This window comes from Chlorocebus sabaeus, chromosome 8, assembly GCF_047675955.1.
Source record: "Chlorocebus sabaeus isolate Y175 chromosome 8, mChlSab1.0.hap1, whole genome shotgun sequence".
Taxonomy (NCBI): Eukaryota; Metazoa; Chordata; class Mammalia; order Primates; family Cercopithecidae; genus Chlorocebus; species Chlorocebus sabaeus.
In genome coordinates, this window is record NC_132911.1 from 89,503,023 (window position 1) to 89,523,937 (window position 20,915).

Sequence of the window (20,915 nt, forward strand, 5' to 3'; positions counted from 1 at the left end):
CCTTAGCTGGTTTCTAAGACTGCTTGTGGCATTAGTTTTACTCAGGAAACATGGAACTCTCTGAGAAAAAGGGCTCATGAGATTATTCCAAAGATGAGAAGAAAGAATAGACATTTGACACATAAAGGATAACTATGTTCAATGTAAGTTTGTTGTACAAATAATATTCACAGAACACACAAAAATCCCTGTCCTCAAGTAGCTCACATTGTAGTAATGCAATGAATGGTTGGGCAGGATAATTCCTTGTGGAAAAGCACAAAGAATTTGTTGAATTTTTATTTAAATTTTATCTTTTCTAGAGAAATAGACATATATACATATGCGCATGTACAAGTTGTCATTGCAGCATAATTTCTGTGGTAAAAAATTGGAAACAATCTAAATGTTCACCCAAGAGGGAATAGTAATGTAGTGGGTATCTCATGAAAATGAAATTAATAGCATTCTTTATTTTTCTGTAAATCAACATAGAGATTATATGCTGAGCCCCAATGGTAGAAAACTTAATCTGGTCACTTCCAGATATCAATTCAGGACTTTCTCTTACCTTAGTCGTCATGTACATTCACAGGTGCTAAAGGGCCATAACATTTGGGTGGGAATGGTCTCCACTTGGTGTCTGCCCACGCAGACAGGGGTATTATACCGTTCACAGGGAAATGGACACTGAATATATAGGCTTCTCAGAGCCAGAACCACCCAGCCAAGCCGTTCTTGAATTCTTGATTAAAAGAAACCGTGAGAGGTAATAAAATAATTACTTTTGTTTTGAACCATTAAAATTTTATGGTAATTTGTTATGCCACAATAGATCATTGGAACAGTCCTCTTTCCATCAATTTTGTAGCACCTGGTCAAAGTCTTCTCTTCCCCAAGACCTACATGGATGTCTGACTGTTGCTGTCTCTCCATTCCCAGGGCTGGTATTATCTACTACGCCGCTGGGGGAAGGGATGGAGGTGGGGTAGTTATTCTGAATCTTCAGCTATTCTCTTTTCAAGCTATTGTTTGTGGCTTTTTTCCCTTTTACTCAGCTCTGCCCAAATTTTACTTTTGAGTCTCAAAGCTCAAAACAAAACCAAAAACACTATATTTGTAATCAACAAATTTTAAAAAGGTTTTCAAGACTATGGTTTTTGTCATGACTTTCAAAAGTGTGCTTAGAAATGTAAGAACCGGACTTGCTATTTGGTTCATTTGAGTGTGCTAGCTCTCCTCCAAGGTGATGAATGCCACTAACTGTATGGTGTCAAGAGCCAGGAAATAAATGTGTGTATGGGGATGAAAACTTAATATCTTAATACTTATTGAAAAACAAAACTACGGTTTTCAACTATGAGGACAACACCAGTTTGTGAAACAGTCAAGGGCTTTACTTTATCTGTATAGTTTAAATTCTTTTAAATTCTTTATTTTTTTAGAGTGTGTGAATATTAATTTTGTAATTAAAAATTTTAAATTATAATAAATTCAACAACTCTGATTTTAGAGATGGAGTCTTTCTCTGTTGCCCACGTTGGAGTGCAGTGGCTCAATCTTGGCTCACCGCAACCTCTGCCTCCTGGGTTCAAACGATTCTCCTGCCTCAGCCTCCCCGAGTAGCTAGGACTACAGGTATATGCCACATGCCAAGCTAATTTTTGTATTTTTAGTAGAGATGGGGTTTCACCATATTGACCAGGCTGGTCTTGAACTCCTGACCTCAAGTGATTTGCCCAACTCAGCCTCCCAGAGTGTTGGGATTACAGGTGTGAGCCACCACACCCGGCTAATAAAATGTTTTACAAGAACTAAACAATTATTCTGGCATCAGCATTAATAAATGTACCTGCATACTCACAAACATTCAGATAAAATTTATGAAGAAATATGATGTAAATTAAAATTCAAATCAATTTTTGAAAAAACTTTAAACTCTTCTACTTGCAAGTTTTTCAAATAACAATATAAAAAAAGTTACCCATATGTCTCAAATATCATGTCCCTTACATATTGTTAAAGTTTGTAAGTATAATTTATGTCACATAGCAAGAACAGTCATTTTTCTCATGAAATGTGATGCAGACACTAACCCTGGATCTTTCAGAATTATTGTAACCACTCATAAAATGGACCACAGCATTTATTCATTAACTAATTCAGAATATACTTAATACAAAGCTACTATGTGCCAGGAAGATAAGTTAGGCATGTTTTAGTATAGAGATAGTCCTAGTCTTCTGGAATTTACAGTCTAGTGGAAGAGACAGTAATTACTTAAAATTACAGAAATAAACATACACTTACAAATTTAATAAGTTCTCTAGAGAAGTGGTTTTTAATCTCAAGTGGGGTAATTTTGCCCCCTCCCCCTCAAAAGACTTTTGGCAATTTCTGGCAACATTTTTGGTTGTCATAAATTAACCACTGAAGAAAAAGGGCACATTTGTTTTGCCCTGTTTTCTTTGCTTGCCAACATACACAGAAGTAAAGACTTCAAGTAGGGCACACTCTGTATTCCCTTCTCTAATGAGGAGGTCAGAATTAGGGGATATTTGGGGAGCACCAACTTGAGGAATGAATGACCAGGATAAGCAGTGGGGTGGTGCTACCGATGTCTCCTGGGGAGAGTCCAGGGATACTGCAAAACATCTTAAAATGCATAGTCCAGCCCTGCATAACAAAGAATCATCCAGCCCAAAATGTCAACAGTGCCAAAGTTCAGAAACTCTGTTGTAAAGAGAAAATATGTAGTATTTAGAGAGCATATAATGGTGGGGAGATTGGGAATTAGGTAAAGCCTCTCTAATAGCTAGTATGGACATCCACAGAGAAGAAAATCAATCACTAAAGACAAAGGGCACATTTGTTTTGTTCTGGTTTCTTTCCTTGCCAACATACACAGAATAAAAAAAAATTTGAATAGGGAAGACTCTGAGTCCTTTCTCTAATGAGGAAGTCAGAAAATGATGGGCTATTTGGGGAACAACAACTTGAAGAATGTAAGTAGAGGCTGGAACTAGATACCATCTCAGTAACGCATCAGCATTGTAGAATGAGGGCTATGATGATCAGAAACTAGACTTTGTTCCTTGTTTGTTATTTTCAGTTATGCTCATTTTTTTTTTCATGATGCAAAGCAACAAACAAACAAACCCCCCAAAAACAAAAAACTCTGACAAACCTGAAGGGCCTGTGTGACTGTCTTTGAAACTGACATGGCAGAGGAGAAAGGCGGAGTTCCACTCTGCAGTCAGCCATTGGGAAGAGAAGGACAAGGGGCTGCAGCTCTAGATGTTGTGACAGCTGACCAATGTCGGGAATTTGTGGAAAAGGAGCTCCTCGGAAGTGACTCATGGTTAACAACATAAAGATCCACGTAGGGTTTGCTAGTCATAAGCCGTGAGCTTGACGGAATTATTGGCTCTGCCTATCAGCCTATTTTTCTGGCTGGTTTGGTGTGATTACAGTGGTTAATGATTAATACGCTCACCAGCTCCCTTAGGTAAAAAGCTTCTGGTTCTTTTCCAGAATTTTCCATTAACGCAGGAGGAGAAATACAGTGGAATATATTCAGAAGAACCTTCCTAACAGGAGCATATGGATAAATCTATCCAGAAACTGCAAGGTCATCACCAACCCAGAAAGGCACGACATGAAATGACAAATGGTATAATGCTATGTTTGTCCCTATCTAGTCAAAATTAAGGCCAGTGGGATATTGCAGTTCTTCCCTCATTCCTGCCTGGAAGGCTCTGCTGCAAACTATCTTACAAAAAGGACACTATAGTTTTTCCCCACTGTAGCTCCCACTTCTGTATACATATTGTTCATCATCTCTCAGACCCTTTCTGCATGGGCTCCAAACCAAAGATATTAACATCTCTCACAAATGGGAAATAAGTTAACTCAGTATACAATCAAATGGTTGAGACATTTTCATAGCAAGGGAAACTTTTCTACATGAGCTCACGTTGTGAGTTTTTCATAAAAAGTATCTTGGGCCACATTTGAGTTAAAAGTGGTTACCAAAGTATTTTCTTTTTAATTTAACTTTCAAAAAATGTATAGTGTAGGATTGTTTCATATTACAAAAATTTTGTAAGACCTATAGAAAATCCAGAAATAACACAAGGAAGAAAATAAAATTTCTTTAATTCCAACAGCAAGCAGTCATTATTGTTAATATGTTAAATTACATCCTATTCCTATCTTGTCCCTATCCCTGCCTAGGGATATATTAACATACATTTTAAAATGAAGTGAAATAGATATAAAGAGTTCATGTTCCAAAAATATGTGAAATATTTCATTTTTGAAAGTTACAGATGATCGTGACGTACTTCTTAATGCCCTAATACATAAGTCAGCAAAGAACCTTGAGAACTGACTGAGAATAAAAAGAAGCAAAAATATCAGTCATATGACTTGAAAAGTTCTTACCAATGGTTAAAACCATTTTCTTTGTGAAAAATTTAGGGCCTAGAGTTTTTAATATTTAATATTTCTATAAATGGACTATTATAGTGGAGAATTCTGTTCCTTTTCCAGAAAGAATGATTTCTTCATTAGCCCCAGCTTTGCAGCTAAATACCTAGTACTTATTTGCAATAAATGAATCATTTAATAAGACCACCTACACATAATTCAATTATACTTGTGTTCTGCAGAGAAAAATCAGTGAAAAATGTATTTGTGTTAATCCATAACCAATGATTTGTACTTGAAATTTGTTCTGAGTCTAGAAATATTAGTAAATAGCATTCTATTTCTAAATTATTTCATGCTTGACATGGATGTTTTGGATGCCTGGTGCCCAGATTTATCCTCGAGGCCCCCACCTTAGATTTTGTTGTGGACAGGTCTATGTGGCCTTCAATTCCCATCATGCTGGCAGAGAGACTATATGTGTGCAGCCTGTTTTTGCTTTCTGACCTGGCATTCTGCAGATCCCAGGAGCTGGCAGGATCTTGTCTGGTTGTTGCATATGTGCAACTTAGAACCTTGGGGGAAGTTAATACCCCTGAGGGTTACTCTCAACCAGCGAGGCCAGAAGCTGACGGAAAGTTCTCGATTTTCTGTCCCTCAGGTAGGAATTCTGGGAGGCATCCAAGACACTTCTCACAAGGTCCTTACAAAATTAAGCCCCACTGTCATAGCATTGGCATTCCTTAACACATACTTCGGTTGACTAGTTCTCCTTCCCTGGCTCGTAATCCTCCCCACTCCTGCTCTTGGGATCACCTCCCAAGTAAATTACCTGCACACAAATCCTTTATCAGATTCTGTTTTGATGAGAACCCAACTAAGATAACAAGTAAGGGTTGTCTAAAAACTTATATACAAGTAACATTCTAATGAAATCTAAGCATGCTATTCTGTGTATAAAATCATAAGTATTTTAAGTGGGACCCTAGAATGTATGCCTTCCTGGGAAAAAATAAATTAGAACTTCTAAATATGAATCAAACTTGAATACATTATTCAAGCTTATAATATGAATTCACCTCTAACACCACCAATTCCTGGCTGTATGACACTAATCAAGGTTTTCAATATCATAGAGACTATAATTTGATTATCTCTACATAATCAAGGGTGTATCTCTGTATAATCAATCTAAGGGTGATAATATCTACCACACAGATTATGGATTAGGGATTATGACATACCATGTAAATCATGATGAGAAGTTTGGATTATATCCTGAAGGCAATGGAGACTAGTAAACGGGTAGCACTGAAGAATAAATGATTAGCTTCACACGTTAGAAGGATCGCTGACAATAAAGTAGAGAACAGATATCATGGAGTCAAGAACAGGAAACTTTGAGATTGTCATCAAGCAAGTGAGAGATGATGATGGTGACCTGAATTGGAGGAGTCAGGGTAGGCATGGTGAGAAGTGGGCAGATTTGACTGAGAACCTTGTTTACCAAATTGATGTTGGGAACAAAAACAGAGGAACCAAAGATGGCATCCACATTTCTGTCTTGGGCCCCTGCATGGATGGATGGATTTACTGCATGAATGTGGAGCCATTCCCTGAGGGAGGAATACAGAAGGAGATAAGAAGACTTGGTCAAGTGCCGTGGCCTTGGGACTATGCTTGTTGAGATGTGACACTATGTATTCAAGAAATACAGTTGTGAGAGGGTGGGGCCAGACAGATTTCTTTTGGGAAGTGACAGCTAAGATGTGACCTGATGAGTGAATAGGGATAGCCCTGATGAAGATGAGAGCAGGTATGGAAATAAACTTCCTTATGATCCAGCAATTCCACATCTGGGTATTTATTAAAAAAAAATTGACATCAGGATCTTGAAGAGACATTTGCACTACTAAGTTCATTGCAACATTATCCACAATAGTCAAGAGTGGAAACAACCTTAATGTCTACTGAAGAATGAGTAAATAAGTAAAACATGATATATATCAAAAAATGGAATATTATTAAGCCTTAAAGAAAGAATGAAATCCTGCCATATGTGACAATGAGGACATTGTGCTAAGTGAAATAAGCCAGTGTGAAAGACAAATACTTCATTTTTCCAGTTAGATCAGGTATCTAAAGTAGTCAAACTCATAGAAAAAGTTGGATGATAGTGGCCAGGGACTGGGAGGAGGAGGAAATGATGAGTTACTAATCAATGGGCATAAAGTCTTAGTCTGGCAAGATGAATAAAGCTCTAGAGATCAGCTGTAGAACATTGCACCTGTAGTTAACAATACTGTATTGTGCACTCATAAATTTATTAAAAGGGTAGAGCTCATGTTAAATGTTACCACAATTATAGAGAGAAAGGAAGGTCAGTAAGGACAACAGGGTGCATATGCAGGGAATAAGGAAGTGGCTCATTACAATGCAAAAGAACTAAAGGCTGGCTGACTTTCAGAATTGCTAAGAAATATCCTTCATCCTTAACATGAAAGCAGGAGACTTAGCTTTGTGATGCTATCTGCATTTTTTTCAACTAATCTTGAATAAAGTTATTTTCCCTAGACCCAGCCTATTCTTTCCTGCCTTAACTGCTTTAAAAATATTCTTCACTCCCCAAACACCAGCATTGTAATCCTCTTTCATGCCTTTCACTTCATAGGACTATTAAGCTGTCAAATAGAGGCTGCTGAGATGGAAATGGTATTCAGAACATCATCCAGTGACAAAAACAGTGATGTCCTTTACCTAGAATTTTATTAGGAATTACATACCAACTGGAGTTCAGGTGTGGAACACTGAGAGACATCATCTTTGAATTAAAATTAGAGTTTGGTTTTGAAGTGGCTCTGTTGTTTAAAAACCACATCCTTTCAGAAGGACTCAGAGAAGCCCAAAAGCTTCTACTATTTTTTTCGCTAATATAAAATATTTATAACACAGTCATTTATTTGGGTCTCATTCTATTATGCTGCCCACATTCTTGAAATCTACTGTAGACATTCAAGCATGTTTGACCCTTGGCTACTTAATAAATCACGTAATAATGACAGTACACTGCAGTTAAATTGTTAGAACAAATGCAATCAGACAGACACTTAGAGAGGGAGTAAAAGAAATCTCTTAGATGGCAAAACTGCATAATGAGCTAAGGATTAGTTACCTGAAAAAGATTTGCTGATAAGGCAAAGCATCTGGGATTCTTGTTCCCTGTTGTCTTAAATCCTCTAGAAGTACTGTGGATGCTGACATTTGATCTTTTGAGCTGGAGAGCATTAATATGCTAAGGCTTGAGAATCTGCATTTAATTTTGTCCTAAACAAGCACTGAGTTGGAATTTTTTGTTGTTTTTGTACTTAAAGATATTTAAACATTATACATATACACACACACATATATACACAGACATATATAGGTGTATGTACACACAAATATACACATACATAAACATGCATATACATACACATGCATACATAACCATATGCACACATGTGGTTGCATGATTTCCAGGCAAACACCTGAAGTGGCTTCAACATATTTCAATAATATGGAGCATTTTAATGCTGAGTAGTTTTAATGCAAGTTGATTTTTAAAAAGCTATTTGAGCTAGTTGCTAGTCTGGGAATTTCTTAAACATAACGTGAACAATTTCAAGAGATCAAATTTAAAATTTAGAACCCCAAGACATTTTTTAAAAGCATTATAATTTCTGATTCGTAGGAATGTTGTCAAGTTACAGATAAGCTTGGTTTGGTTGACTTAAATATGTAGTGTGATCTCTTGGCGTTTTTTATTTGCTTCTCCTATCTAGGTTTTCAAAGAGTTCCTTGATTTTGTCAACATTGGCACAGTCTGAAAGGTCATCCTGATACACTGGAGGTTTCATTACTGCTTGAGCTTGTTATTGTGAAATACATTTTCGCCCAGTGAAGGGTTTCAGATGGGCACGTTTTCTATACATTTCACCATATTCCAACATATTCTGGCATAATTAAAATTATGTGGTTGTCCTGAGGTGTAATTATATCTCACAGGGTCACTGGTTTTTGTTATTGTTGCTGTAGTTTTTAAAAAAAATTTTTGTTGGTGGTCAAAAGCTTTCTTATTTGCATAAAATATATTTAGTAAGGATGCTTGTTCTTGACTCAACCCTCAATCCTCCCGGTCTTCCAAGATAGCAAATGTTTTAAAGAGTGAATGTCTTCTAGGTTTTCATCTACTCAGTTATCATTTCTGAAGAACAAAATCTGATCCTGCAAGATTCCAAAGTCTCCCTTTTCCCTTAGGAAATGTCTTGGAGATGCATAGGCATCACATTAGGCTGCTTAGCATGAGTCTTGGGGATAGACAGATGTGCTTATTAGAGATACTGGAGGAATGACACTCAAAAAGGAGAAAATGGACTGAAATAAATGAGAGAATGAAATGTGGAGTTTATAATTGGAAATGGAAAATAATTTAAAAATTGAAGACCATTAATTTAAGAAATATGTATTTTGTGTCTCCAGCTCATGAGCATTCTCTAGGCTGCTAGAGACACAAAACTGACACAAATCCCTGACCTCTAGGTATGGTTAGGCTTAATGATATTTGTTCAGGCAGGGCTGTGCCTCTCCTTTCTTGATTTTTTTTTATAGGGCTATATCCTTATATTTTTTATGCTTTCCACTTGCTGTAGCCAACATTTAAATCAGTAAAAGGCAACCTGGTCTGGGGGAAAAGGTAATAGTCATTTAACCTAAAATTCCTATCAAATTGTTCAACAAAGTAGCACATATATTTGCAAGAGGAGCAGTAGTTTTATCTTGGAATATTTCTAAATAAACAGGGTGTCTGTACCATTACTCTAGATTTTGAGGTTTATTATTAACAAGAATAAATATTTGAGTGTCAGTGTGTGGTCATTTGTATATCTGCAGAAGTTAGCATTTAAATCTAGCAGCTTGTTTTGTTGTTGGTTGGATAGTACACTCAGGCATGAGTACATATACATTAACCGCAGGCAGGGCTGGAGACACATGATTCTAGAACAACATTTAGCATTTAATACCTCATTAATCAAAGAAATGAGTTGCATCCTTTGGGCCTCCTCTCAGCCCACTAGATCTATTTACCTACCAGATTCTAGATTCAACTAATTTCAAATATTTTACATTTAGAATTTGTTCCAGAGGATAGGCTACTGAAAATATGTTTCTAATCCTAGGACTTGGGTAACTTTCCCCTAAGGACATCAATATTAGTTCATTTTGTGTTGCTATAAAGGAACACCTGAGGCTGAATGATTTATTTTAAAAAAGAGATTTTTTGGCTCATGGTTTTGCAGGCTGTACAAGCCTGGCTCTTGCATCTCCTCAGCTTCTGGTGAGGCCACAGGAAGCTTACAATCATGGTGGAAGACAAAGGGGGAGTAGGCCTGTTATACAGCGAGAGAGGGTGATTCATGAGACACCAAGTTATTCCTGAGGTATCCATCGTTACGACCCCATCACCTCCCACTAGGCCCACCTCCAACACTGGGGATCACATTTCAACATGAGATTTGAAGGGGATAATATCCCAACCACATCACCATCCTATCAATCTATCTAGATGCTTCCTTCCAGCATAATGAAGTCAAGATTCCAAATTTTATTTTAGGCAAATAGTAACTTTATAAGTGTAAGACATGTTGGGGGGTGGATAAAATTTAGTATAATTCACCAAGAGATTCAAGTTTCAATGTAGTTTTTTTTTTTTTTTTTTTTTTTGAGATGGAGTCTCGCTCTGTTGCTCAGGCATGAGCCACCATGCCCAGCCTCAAGTTTCAAATTTTAAGGTCTTGATTGCATTACTTATTCCATTACTTAATTTATACACATACATACACAACCCTCTCACACATACTACACCTGTTCTGTGTAGTTTCCAAGGGATGACAGTGGGTAAGCAAGGTCCATTTGGGTTGAAGTGTTAATAATATGCCTTAGAGATTTATCTTCATAAGCCCAGAGGGATTGAATCAACCTTTGTAGCCATCAAGTCTTCACTGGAATTATTCAGTGTCTTCTTCCCAATAATCTATTTTCTTTTCTGCATCTCTCATCTGTGATGAAGGTAGCTTCTTATCTGTTGTACTATAGTATTGTTTAGTTTTATTGTTTGGTACCAGGTTTACACCTGGATGCATCTAAACCAGATGGAACCTTGCTTGGATCATATATTATAGCCAAGCTGATTGGACTACTTGCCTTTCAACTTTTCTTGAGCCAAATTTAGATTTGTAATTTCTTTTTTTTTCTCTGAGACAGAGTCTTACTCTGTTGCCTAGGCTGGAGTGCAGTGGCATGCTCTTAGTTTACTGCAACTTCCACCTCCTAGGTTTAGGAGATTTTCGTGCCTCAGCCTCCTGAGTAGCTGGGACTACAGGCACATACCACCATACCAGGCTAATTTTTGTATTTTTCTGTAGGCTGAGTTTCACCATGTTGGTCAGGCTGGTCTCGAACTCCTGGCCTCAAGCAATCCAACCACCTTGGCCCTCCAAAGTGCTGGGATTAGAGGCATGAGCCACTGCACTCAGCCTAGATTTGTAATTTCTCATAAAACTTTTCTACTCTTAATTCACCCTTGGCACTACATTTAATCTCTTTCCTCATTGACACATTAACATAAATCCAATGAGGAAGATTTCAATTGCAACATAAGTTGTTGACTTATCATTACAGGGGCTATAAGGATGACGCCTTTGCTCTGTTTACAAACAGGCTCACAACCTTCTTCCTGGTGTTCCCTTTCTTATATACCTAGGTTTGCCCTTCTAGAGAGTGGGGATATTGGAGCAGATGGCTATGATATTAAGAACCCCTGAAGGATGAGAAACATGTGAGAGATTAGCAGATAGGAATCCCTGAAAGCTCTGGTCCCAACAGATGAAGTAGAAGAGGGTAGTTGGAGGCACAAAGAATCCTAGTGTTTGGGATATGCAACTAGGGCCTTGCCTTTTAGTCAATGGAAATTTGCTGCTAAATAACAGATTGATGACACTTGTTAAGATAGATGCAATATGAGAACAGAGATTTTTTTCTGATTCAGCATGGCAAACCTGGCACAGAGCCTGAAGTGGTTGGCATACAGCAACAATGATAATAGAAGAAATGCAATGAGTGCTTACTTAGGTTCTTAATTAATCCTCACATCAAATTTATGAGATTATTACTATTTTCTCCAATTTGTATATGAGGAAACTGAGACACAGAAAGGTTAACTTACCCAAGAGTAACTTACCCAAGTAACTTACCCAAGAGGTCACAGATAGTAAGTGATGGAAATGGTATTGCAACTCAGTCATCTGGCTTCAGGCTCATGCTTGACCATTACTTTAGAGAATAGGAGAGTGAAGGCCACAATGGGCCTGAAAATCACTTTCTCTACCTTTAAGAATAAAAAGTATTTGCTCTTTTGAAAGACTTAGAAGCCACAGAATGGTAGGCATACTGAAGACTTACTGGTCCAAAAAGACTATTTGGTCTGAAATCTGTTGGTCCTAAGAGCAGACTTTGAGAAGTTTATATAAGTGTGCCACAATTGGTATAGACTGAATTCCAGAGCTTTATGTCAGGATTGGCCACTCCAGAAAGGTCCTAAACTAAAGATGGCCACCGGGAGCAACCACATGAAAACCTTTGTTTGCTGCTAGCAGGAAGGTCATTCCCAAGGTGGGACAACCCTGGCTGGTAGTGAACAGAGGTTTTATATATTACAGTAATGGAAATTGGTCAGGAGGAAAGGAGAACAAAGAAACAAAAAAAATTATGAGGTATAGAGGGAAGCAAATGTTCTTAGATATAGATGGCTATGGATATGTGAGTCCACTCTGTGAGGATTTAACAAGGAGAACGGGTTGTAGTGGATTTGAGTGAGTCCTTTCATGTTTTTGGGTTTATCAAGAAAAACTGAGAACAGGGGTTTGCAACTCTTGGTTTAGGAGGTCATGCACAAGATTTAAAATCTTCCCACTGTCAAGACTTATCTGCCAGTGGATGTTGAAGCAGAGCCCCACTGCCTTTCCTTAATCCCAAAGCTTATTACCGGAGGCTACCATACTCAGCACTTAAAACCGAACAAAAATGTGCTAAGTAAACGAATGAAGCTAAGTTATTGTGACATATTAGAAATAGCCAAAATACTTACCATAGTATTATGAGGTTAAAAAAAAATTAACAAAGCTCCAAATAAATAACTAATTAGTACTTTTACTCAGACTATCAATTTTGCTTAGCCACTGCACCTGGAAAATGTTCAGCACTGACAACAAACATCATTGTTAGGATTTCCCTTGTATTGCATTTAAAGAGAAGTGTCATTAACACTAACAACATTTTAACAACAAAGGAAAATTTTTTCACATAATTTTATCACTCAAACACACCAATTTTTGCTTTTTTCCACATTACTTCCTTGAATGTCTGTATTTTTGCATGACTCTTAGTTATGATTTTCAACAATTTTTGGTTGCAATACAGAAGCAAGACATTTCTCTATTTGAGCCTCATGTGTAGAATTGATCATATACTCAGTTTATGAAGCTCCATCATTCTTAGTGCAATTAAGACCTTTCTCTTGTCCCCTTTTCTTAATTCCCTTTATTCCTGACTCCCAAACACATTCCCTTCTCTAGTAGACATCAGCTTTTTGGATATGTATACACCCTTCTAAAACATGATATTTATAAGAGTTTTAAATACACATATGTGGCATTTTGTTGTATAAATTACCTCATATTTCCAGGAAACACAAATAATGCTGCAATGAATATCCTTCCAAATATCACATAATGAACTTTGAGAGCATGTCTCTGAGATTTATACCCAAGAATGAGACTGCTGAGTCACAGGCTTTTTTCACAATAGGTTTCATTAGGAACTGTCAGATTGCTGTTCAGAGTGACTCAAATCTTTTCATCAATTAGGCGTGAAGTTTCCAGTTGACTTACATTCTCATCAGTATTGGGCAGTATCTTAATTTTAAAAATTTGCTAATTTGACGGCTCTAAAGTGATATTGTTGTTTAATTTGAGTTTCTTTGGTTACTGATGAGTTTTAGGATCTCTAATCCATTCAGTTTTCCTTTTTTTGTGTGATTTTTATTACAGTGCTTGTCCATTTTCTTTTCTTTTGATGTGCAAGAGTTTCCTGTTATTTAGATATTAATCCCTTGACTGTTTCAGATATTATTGATATCCTCTGCCATTCTGTCATCTGTTTACTAACTTTGCCTGTAATATTACTTGTAAAAAAGATATCTCTAATTTTTGTCAAATTGATATGCATATCTTGTGTGTTTCATGTAAATATATCTCTTTTCCATTACAAGATTATAAAGATATTCCACAATACTTACTATTTTGACTTTCTAGTTTTAAATTAATATCTTTAATCTGGCTTTCATTATAGTATATTTTGTAAAGTAAGGATCTAGGCCGGGCATGGTGGCTCATACCTGTAATCTCAGCACTTTGGGAGGCTGATGAGGTGGGCGACTGCTTGAGTCCAGGAGTTCCAGATGAGGCTGGGCTACATGGAGAAACCCCACCTCTACTAAAAATACAAAAAAAATTAGCCAGTGTAGTGGTGCACACCTGTGGTCCCAGCTACTCAAGAGGATGAGGCAGGAGCATCATCTGAGCCCAGGAAGTCGAGGCTGCAGTAAGCAGTGATTGCACCACTGCACTCCAGCCTGAGCGACAGGGGACAGGAGATCTTGTCTCAAACAAACAAACAAACAAACAACACAGTTAGGATCTAGTTTATTTTGCTGTGTATACTGAATGAGATTTTTCCAGTATAATCCACTTAAATGAGGAATTGTCTCCTCATTGGTTTTGATGCTCCTTTTCCCATAGAGTTTTAATACATATGTATATGTATATATAGGATAATATGCATGTATGCATATTGTCTTCTCCTAAGTTTCATTAGTTTGTTCTCCACCAATATAATTTTGTTTCTATTACTAAGCCTTTATAGCTTTAAAATATAGTAGAAGATGCAACCTACTTTGCTCTTATTTTTGCCTTATTGAGTTAGTTATTTGTGGTTTTTATATTCCATATAAATTCTAGAATAAGTGTTTTCATATTTTTGAAAACTGTGGCTAAAATTTCTATTTGGATTAAATTAATTTAGAGATTAATCTGGGAAATAGTGGTACCTTCACAATGAAATTTCCCATTTGTGAACACAGTATATTTCTCCACTTACTCAAGTCTTTTTCAATGTCCTTGAGAATATTTTAAAATGTTCTCTGTAAACATATTGTGCCATATTGTTTAAATTAATTCCTAAATGCCTCACAGTTTCTGCTGCTTTGAGAAAGGTATTTCATTTTTGATTCCCTTTTCTGGTTGGTAACGTTGGTATACAGAAGATGTAAAATTGGCAAACTATGACTGAGGGGCCAAATCTGGCCCACCAACTTGTTTTTCTAGGTAAGTACAGTTTTATTAAAACTCAATCACATCCAGTCACTTACGTATTGTCTGTGGCTGCTTTCTTTCACAACACAATGGCAGAGCTGAACAGTTGTGATGGAAACTTATGGCTTGCAAAGGTGAAAATATGTACTAACTTGTTTTTTATAGAAAAAGTGTGCCAGCACATGGAGTAGAGGCACTCTATTGATCTTGTATTATGTGGTCATTCTGAAGGGTTGTTAGTACTAATGGCTTATCTCTTACTTTTTAAATCTTACACCAATTCTTTTCTTTTTCTTTACTTATTTTGTTGGCCATGATTTCCATTATAATGCAAAAAAAAATCTAAGAAAGCTGGTATTTATGAAAATTATAAAATTTAAAGAAACTAACCTAAGGATTAAATTCACAGTAGGTTTTTGGAATATATTATTTGCAAGTTAATAAAGTACTCTCTCAAACTTGACTTTCTAAAAAAAAAAAAACCCACATTTTTTCATAGGTAAGTGCTTTAAGAAATGCTTCTTCTACACCTGTTGGGATTCTAAAATGATTTTCTTCTTTTGTTCTTTATTCTACTAAATTGTTTGATATATTTTCTAATAATATACTACCTACTTTACCTTTTTCCATTTGGATATAAATTATGTAACACAAAAATAGCATATCCAAAAAGAAATTGCTGATTTTTTTTCTAACTTTCTTAATGTCATTGCCCCCCACCTCCATTCTTTTTTTTTTATGTGTTTATTTATTTATTTACTCATTCATTCATTCATTCATAAGAGACAGAGTTTCACTCTGTCACTCAGGTTGGAGTGCAGTGGTGTGATCACAGCTCACTGTAATCTCAGACTCATGGCCTTAACTAATACTCCCACCTCAGCCTCTCAAATAGCTGGGACTACAGGCACTCACTACCATACCTGGCTAATTTTTTTCTTTTGTTTTCTTTTTTTTCTTTAATCCCACAAATATTATTTCTTTTATTACTATTATTATTATTATACTTTAAGTTCTAGGGTACATGTGCACAATGTGCAGGTTTGTTACATATGTATACACGTGTCATGTTGGTGTGCTGCACCCATTAACTCGTCATTTATATTAGGTATATCTCCTAATGCTATCCTTCCCCCCTACCCTCTCCCCACAATAGGCCCCAGTGTGTGGTGTTCCCCTTCCTGTGTCCAAGTAATCTCATTGTTCAATTCCCACCTATGAGCAAGAACATACGGTGTTTGGTTTTCTGTTCTTGCGATAGTTTGCTGAGAATGACAGTTTCCAGTTGCATCCATGTCCCTACAAAAGACACAAACTCATCCTTTTTTATGGCTGCATAGTATTCCATGGTGTATATGTACCACATTTTCTTAATCCAGTCTGTCACTGATGGACATTTGGGTTGATTCCAAGTCTTTGCTATTGTGAATAGTGCCGCAATAAACATATATGTGCATGTGTCTTTATAGCAGCATGACTTATAATCCTTTGGGTATATCCCCAGTAATGGGATGGCTGGGTCAAATGGTATTTCTAGTTCTAGATCCTTGAGGAATTGCCACACTGTTTCCCACAATGGTTGAACTAGTTTACAGTCCCACCAACAGTGGAAAAGTGTTCCTATTTCTCCACATCCTCTCCAGCACCTGTTGTTTCCTGATTTTTTAATGATTGCCATTCTAACTGGTGTGAGATGGTATCTCATTGTGGTTTTGATTTGCATTTCTCTAATGGCGAGTGGTGATGAGCATTTTTTCATGTGTCTGTTGGCTGTATGAATGTCTTCTTTTGAGAAGTGTCTGTTCATATCCTTTGCCCACTTTTTGATGGAGTTGTTTGTTTTTTTCTTGTAAATTTGTATGAGTTCTTCGTAGGTTCTGGATATTAGCCCTTTGTCAGATGAGTAGATTGTAAAAATTTTCTCCCATTCTGTAGGTTGCCTGTTCACTCTGATGGTAGTTTCTTTTGCTATGCAGAGGCTCTTTAGTTTAATTAGATCCCATTTGTCAATTTTGGCTTTTGTTGCCATTGCTTTTGGTGTTTTAGACATGAAGTCCTTGCCCATGCCTATGTCCTGAATGGTATTACCTAGGTTTTCTTCTAGGGTTTTGATGGTTTTAGGTCTAACATTTAAGTCTCTAATCCATCTTGAATTAATTTTTGTATAAGGAGTAAGGAAAGGATCCAGTTTCAGCTTTCTACTTATGGCTAGCCAATTTTCCCAGCACCATTTATTAAATAAGGAATCCTTTCCCCATTTCTTGTTTTTGTCAGGTTTGTCAAAGATCAGATGGCTGTAGATGTGTGGTATTATTTCTGAGGGCTCTGTTCTGTTCCATTGGTCTATATCTCTGTTTTGGTACCAGTATCATGCTGTTTTGGTTACTGTAGCCTTGTAGTATAGTTTGAAGTCAGGTAGCATGATGCCTCCAGCTTTGTTCTTCTTGCCCAGGATTGTCTTGGCAATGTGGGCTCTTTTTTGGTTCCATATGAAGTTTACAGTAGTTTTTCCAATTCTGTGAAGAAAGTCAGTGGTAGCTTGATGGGGATAACATTGAATCTATAAATTACTTTGGGCAGTATGTCCATTTTCAGGATATTGATTCTTCCTATCCGTGAGCATGGAATATTTTTCCATTTGTTTGTGTTCTCTCTTATTTCCTTGAGCAGTGGTTTGCAGTTCTCCTTGAAGAGGTCCTTCACATCCCTTGTAAGTCGTATTCCTAGGTATTTTATTCTCTTTGTAGCAATTGTGAATGGGCGTTCACTCATGATTTGGCTCTCTGTTTGTCTGTTATTGGTGTATAGGAATGCTTGTGATTTTTGTACACTGATTTTGTATCCTGAGACTTTGCTGAAGTTGCTCATCAGCTTAAGGAGATTTTGGCTGAGACGATGGGATTTTCTAAATATACAATCATGTCATCTACAGAGACAGTTTGACTTCCTCTCTTCCTATCTGAATACTCTCTTGCCTGATTGCCCTGGCCAGAACTTCCAATACTGTGTTAAAACAGGAGTGGTGAGAGAGGGCATGGTTATCTTCTGCCAGTTTTCAAAGGGAATGCTTCTAGTTTTTGCGCATTCAGTATGATATTGGCTGTGGGTTTGTCGTAAATAGCTCTTATTATTTTGAGATAAGTTCCATCAATACCTAGTTTATTGAGAGTTTTTAGCAGGAAGGGCTGTTGAATTTTGTCAAAGGCCTTTTCTGCATCTATTGAGATAATCATGTGGTTTTTGTCTTTGGTTCTGTTTATATGCTGGATTATGTTTATCGATTTGCATATGTTGAACCAGCCTTGCATCCCAGGGATGAAGCCCACTTGATCATGGTGGATAAGCTTTTTGATGTGTTGCTGGATTTGGTTTGCCAGTATTTTATTTAGGATTTTTGCATTGATGTTCATCAGGGATATTGGTCTAAAATTCTCTTTTTTTGTTGTGTCTCTGCCAGGCTTTGGTATCAGGATGATGTTGGCCTCATAAAATGAGTTAGGGAGGATTCCTTCTTTTTCTATTGATTGGAATAGTTTCAGAAGGAATGGTACCAGCTCCTCCTTGTACCTCTGGTAGAACTTGACTGTGAATCTGTCTAGTCCTGGACTTTTTTTGGTTGGTAGGCTATTAATTATTGCCTCAATTTCAGAGCCTGCTATTGGTCTATTCAGGGATTCAACTTCTTCCTGGTTTAATCTTGGGAGAGTTTAAGCGCCCAGGAAATTATCCATTTCTTCTAGGTTTTCTAGTTTATTTGCGTAGAGGTGTTTATAATATTCTCTGATGGTAGTTTGTATTTCTGTGGGGTTGGTGGTGATATCCCCTTTATCATTTTTTATTGCATCTATTTGATTCTTCTCTCTTTTCTTCTTTATTAATCTTGCTATCAGTCTATCAATTTTGTTGATCTTTTCAAAAAAACCAGCTCCTGGATTCATTGATTTTTTTGGAGGGTTTTTTGTGTCTCCATCTCCTTCAGTTCTGCTCTGATCTTAGTTATTTCTTGCCTTCTGCTCACTTTTTAATGTGTTTGCTCTTGCTTCTCTGGTTCTTTTAATTGTGATGTTAAGGTGTCAATTTTAGATATTTCATGCTTTCTCTTGTGGGCATTTAGTGCTATAAATTTCCCTCTACACACTGCTTTAAATGTGTCCCAGAGATTCTGGTGTGTTGTATCTTTGTTCTCATTGGTTTCAAAGAACATCTTTATTTCTGCCTTCATTTCGTTATGTACCCAGTAGTCATTCAGGATCAGGTTGTTCAGTTTCCATATAGTTGAGCTGTTTTGATTGAGTTTTTTAGTCCTGAGTTCTAGTTCGATTGCACTGTAGTCTGAGAAACAGTTTGTTATAATTTATGTTCTTTTACATTTGCTGAGGAGTGCTTTACTTCCAACTATGTGGTCAATTTTGGAATAAGTGTGATGTGGTGCTGACAAGAATGTGTATTCTGTTGATTTGGGGTGGAGAGTTCTGTAGATGTCTCTTAGGTCCACTTGGTGTAGAACTGAGTTCCATTCCTGGATATCCTTGTTAACTTTCTGTCTCGTTGATCTGTCTAATGTTGACAGTGGTGTGTTACAGTCTCCCATTATTACTGTATGGGAGTCTAAGTCTCTTTGTAAGTCTCTAAGGACTTCTTTATGAATCTGGGTGCTCCTGTATTGGGGGCATGTATATTTAGGATAGTTAGCTCTTCCTGATCAATTGATCCCTTTACCATTATGTAATGGCCTTCTTTGTCTCTTTTGATCTTTGATGGTTTAAAGTCTGTTTTATCAGAGACTAGGATTTCAACGCCTGCTTTTTTTTGTTGTTTTTTTTTGCTTGGTAGATCTTCCTCCATCCCTTTATTTTGAGCCTATGTGTGTCTCTGCATGTGAGATGGGTCTCCTGAATATAGCAAACCGATGGGTCTTGACTCTTTATTCAATTTGCCAGTCTGTGTCTTTTATTTGGACCATTTAGTCCATTTACATTTAAGGTTAATATTGTTATGTGTGAACTTGATCCTGTCATTATATTAGCTGGTTATTTTGTTCGTTAGTTGATGTAGTTTCTTCCTAGCATCAATGGTCTTTACATTTTGGCATGTTTTTGCAATGGCTGGTACCGGTTGTTCCTTTCCATGTTTAGTACTTCCTTCAGGATCTCTTATAGGGCAGGCCTGGTGGTGACAAAATCTCTAAGCATCTGCTTGTCTGTAAAAGATTTTATTTCTCCTTCACTTATGAAACTTAGTTTGGTTGGATATGAAATTCTGGGTTGAAAATTCTTTTCTTTTCTTTTCTTTTTTTTTTTTTTGAGATGGAGTCTCGTTCTGTCACCTGGGCTGGAGTGCAGTGGCCGGATCTCAGCTCACTGCAAGCTCTGCCTCCTGGGTTTACGCCATTCTCCTGCCTCAGCCTCCTGAGTAGCTGGGACTACAGGCGCCCGCCACCTTACCCAGCTAGTTTTTTGTACTTTTTAGTAGAGATGGGGTTTCACCGTGTTAGCCAGGATGGTCTCGATCTCCTGACCTCGTGATCCGCCCATCTCAGCCTCCCAAAGTGCTGGGATTACAGGCTTGAGCTGCGGTGCCCGGCCCAATTCTTTTCTTTAAGAATGAGGAATATTGGCCCCCACTCTCTTCTGGTTTGGAGAGTTTCTGACGAGAGATCTACTGTTAGTCTGATGGGCTTCCCTTTGTGGGAAACCCAACCTTTCTCTCTGGCCTCCCTTAACATTTTTTCTTTCATTTCACCTTTGGTGAATCTGACAATTACGTGTCTTGCAGTTGCTCTTCTCGAGGAGTATCTTTGTGGCATTCTCTGTATTTCCTGAATTTGAATGTTGGCCTGCCTTACTAGGTTGGGGAAATTCTCCTGGATGATATCCTGCAGAGTGTTTTCCAACTTGGTTCTGTTTTCCCCGTCTCTTTCAGGCACACCAATCAGACGTAGATTTGGTCTTTTCACATAATCCCATATTTCTTGGAGGTTTTGTTCATTTCTTTTTACTCTTTTTTCTTTACACTTCTCGCTTCATTTCATTCATTTGA